Consider the following 4080-nt stretch of genomic DNA (forward strand, 5'->3'; position numbering starts at 1 on the left):
CAGAGAACCAGAGGTGTGAGGGCTGCACAGAAGTGAACCCTGGGGGATTGAAGAAGACCCCCTCTTGGTGTTCTGCTGAGCACAGATCAGCACAAACACATGTAAAAACTGTCCAAAGCTGAGCAAAGGATCTCCCAGAAGAATGAGAGGGAACAGTACCCAGTGCTTATACAGGACTGGGAATAGTGGTCCCACCAGCCAGCCATGAAGAAGTCATAATTCATGGAGCACTGGATAGAGTGCTCATCAAGTTCTCACTGCAGAAGTGTGGAATAATTAGCCCCAGACTGAGCCCTGCACAGACCCACCTAACAATCCCAAAAGCAAGACCTAAAAGGCCTGTCTATTCAAGTAACTTCAATGCATCCCGGGTCAGAGCTCAGCAAGATGTGTAGAAATACAAAAACATCCTGCACCAACAGGGTAAAACTCAATGTCTGGCATCCACTCATAGTTCACTGGGCATGCAAAGAAGTGAGAAAACACAACTACAATGAGGAGAATTAAAAAAACAAAACATGGGCGCCTGGGTGGCTCAGTAAGTTGAGCTTCTGACTTCAGCTCAGGTCATGATCTCATGGTTTATGGGTTTGCGCCCCATGTCAGGCTCTGTGCTGACAGCTCAGAGCCTGGAGCCTGCTTCAGATTCTGTGTCTCCCTCTCTATCTGCCTCTCCCTGGCTTACACTCTCTCCCTCCCTCTCAAAAATAAATAAACATTAAAAAAAAAACCCAGAAACTAACAATAATTGGCAAGGATGTGGCGATTGGAACCCTCATGCACTGTCAGTTGGGGTGTAAAATGGTGCACCCATTGTGGAAGACAGTACAGCCATTCTCAAAAAAAAAAATTACACATAGGATTACCACATGGCCCAGCAATTCCACTGGCACATACCCCAAAGAATTGAAAGCAGGATTTTGAAGAGATATTTGTGCATCCATATTCATAGCAGCATTATTCACAGTAGTTAAAACATGGAAACAAGCCATGTGTCCATCAGTGGATGCATGGACTACCAAAGCATGTTCTATACATACAATGGAATATTGTTCTTCCTTAAAATAGAATGGAATATTAGTTTGCTTTAAAAAGGAAGGAAAGTTATAAATGGCGCCGAAACAGGACGCGAAGCCCAAATTCCAGGAGGGTGAGCGAGTGCTGTGCTTTCATGGGCCTCTTCTCTATGAAGCAAAGCGTGCAAAGGTTGCCATAAAGGACAAACAAGTGAAATACTTTATATATTACAGTGGTTGGAATAAAAATTGGGACGAATGGGTTCCAGAAAGCAGAGTACTCAAGTACGTGGACACCAATCTGCAGAAACAGTGAGAACTTCAAAAAGACAATCAGGAGCAGTATGCAGAGGGGAAGATGAGAGGCGCTGCCCCAGGGAAGAAGACCGCCGGCCTGCAGCAGAAAAGTGTTGAAGTGAAAACCAAAAAGAACAAACAGAAAACACCTGGAAATGGAGATGGTGGCAGTACCAGCGAGACACCTCAGCCTCCTCGCAAGAAAAGGGCCCGAGTGGATCCTACCGTTGAGAATGAGGAAACATTCATGAACAGAGTTGAAGTGAAAGTAAAGATTCCTGAAGAATTAAAACCGTGGCTTGTTGATGATTGGGACTTAATTACCCGGCAAAAACAGCTGTTTTATCTTCCTGCCAAGAAGAACGTGGATTCCATTCTAGAGGATTATGCAAATTACAAGAAATCTCGAGGAAACACAGATAATGAGTACACTGTGAATGAGGTGGTGGCCGGCATAAAGGAGTACTTCAATGTGACGCTGGGGACTCAGCTGCTCTACAAATTTGAGAAGCCACAGTACGCGGAGATTCTCGCAGACCACCCGGAGGCGCCCATGTCCCAGGTGTACAGGGCGCCGCATCTACTGAGATTGTACGAATTGGAGCCATGTTGGCCTATACTCCTCTGGATGAGAAGAGTCTTGCATTGTTGCTGAATTATCTTCATGACTTCCTAAAATACCTGGCAAAGAATTCTGCAACCTTGTTTAGTGCCAGCGATTATGAAGTCGCCCCGCCTGAGTACCATCGGAAAGCTGTGTGAGGCGAGGCACTGACGCTGTTTGGATTTCTGTAAACACATTTTTGTTTAGTCCTCCTCTTGTACAAATGATGTACTTTGCAAATATTAGTGTATAACAGAATTGATATTTGTTTTCTGTTTGATCTTAAACAGAGAAAATAAAAGGGGTTATAGCTCCTTTTTTCTTTTCTTTTTTTTCATTTCAAAGTCGCTACCAGTGTATTCAGTGATGGACGACGAGAGACATACTGTAGAGTGTTTTATTGCCTAGTCGACCAAGCTCCTTTTGAATGCTGGTGGTTCTATCCATTTGACACTCTGCCCTTTTATAATATGTGTTAATGCTGTATGACAAACTGCTCTGATTCCTAGTGCCAAAGGTTCGATTCAGTGTATATACCTGAACACGCTCATCCGTCTGTGCTCCTATTTTTATGGTGCTTAAAGTAAAGAGGCCATCCTACAGGCCATCCATGCTGTTCCTTAGGCATCGTCCCTTTGCTCTGATTGTTGAAGAATGGTGGCTTGTTTCATGGTTTTGTAGTTGTGTCTAATGCACGTGTTAACATGATAGATGCAATGCGTTGTGTAGCTACAGTTTTCTGGAAAAGCCAATCTTTTAGGAATTGTTTTTCAGATCTTCAATAAATTTTTTCTTTCAATTTCAAAAAAAAAATAAATAAAAAGGAAGGAAATTCTGACACAAGGTACAACCTGGATGAATCTTGAGGACATTGTGCTATGTGAAATAAGCCAGTCACAAAAAGACAAACACTGTAGGATTCCACTTACATGAGGTCCCTAGAGTAGTCAAAATAGGCACAGAAAGTACAGTAGTGGTTGCTAAGGGCAAAGTAGGTATTATTTAATGAATATAGTCTTAATTTTGCAAGATGACAAGGGTTCTTGGTGGTAATGGTTACACAATAATGGGAATATAAGGAATGCCATTGAACTGTACACTTTAAAATGGTTAGGATGGTTGAAAAAAAATTAAAAAAAAAAAAAGGGGCGCCTGGGTGGCGCAGTCGGTTAAGCGTCCGACTTCAGCCAGGTCATGATCTCGCGGTCCGTGAGTTCGAGCCCCGCGTCGGGCTCTGGGCTGATGGCTCAGAGCCTGGAGCCTGTTTCTGATTCTGTGTCTCCCTCTCTCTCTGCCCCTCCCCCGTTCATGCTGTGTCTCTCTCTGTCCCCAAAATAAATAAACGTTGAAAAAAAAAATTAAAAAAAAATAAAATGGTTAGGATGGTATATGTGTATTTTACCACAGTAAAATAATTAGGATCAGCCCACGAAGTCTGTCCTTGGACCCACCACTACAGCAGTCAACGCAGACAGGTAAACAAAGCCTCACACTAAAGGCCCTTAGTCATACATCATGTCAGCTTTGACAACAGTTACAAGGCATACTTAAGGACCAAACACAGTTTGAAGACACAGAGCAGCACCAGAACCAGACCCAGGTGTGGCAAAGATGTTGGAATTACCGGACAGGTAACATAAACTATGACTCATATGCTAAGGGCTCTGATGGATACAGTAGACAGCATGAGGAGCAGATGGGCCATGTGAGCAGAGAGATAGAAGTGCTAAGGGAGGTGGGGTTAAAGGGAAATGTTAGAAATCAAAACACTGTCACAGAAATGAAGAGCCCCTTTGCTGGACTCATCAGCAAAGTGGACATGGCCAAGGGGAGTCATGAATCCTGAAGATATGTCCAAACCCTGACAGACAAAGAGAAAAAAAGTGAAAAAATAACACAATGCCCCAGAATGGTGGGACAATCACAAGAAGTGTCACATACACATAGTGGGAATATCAGGAGAGGAAAAAGAGAAAGGAATAGAAGAAATATTTGAAGCCATAAGGAGTAATGACAAATGACTAATGGTAGACACCAAACCACAGATCCAGGAACCTTAGAGAACATCATCAAATAAGATATATGGAGAGACATATCATATTCAGTGCAGCAAAAAATTAGACAGAGGAAATCTTGAAAGACATCAGAGGAAAAATCCTTGCC

General features: G+C 43.0%; 1 pseudogene; it reads left to right on the forward strand.

The window, feature by feature from the left end:
- Positions 1-1089: 1089 nt before the first annotated feature.
- On the forward strand, positions 1090-2232 carry LOC106985227 (mortality factor 4-like protein 1; annotated as a pseudogene).
- The last annotated feature ends 1848 nt before the right edge of the window (positions 2233-4080 follow it).

This window comes from Acinonyx jubatus, chromosome A1, assembly GCF_027475565.1.
Source record: "Acinonyx jubatus isolate Ajub_Pintada_27869175 chromosome A1, VMU_Ajub_asm_v1.0, whole genome shotgun sequence".
Taxonomy (NCBI): Eukaryota; Metazoa; Chordata; class Mammalia; order Carnivora; family Felidae; genus Acinonyx; species Acinonyx jubatus.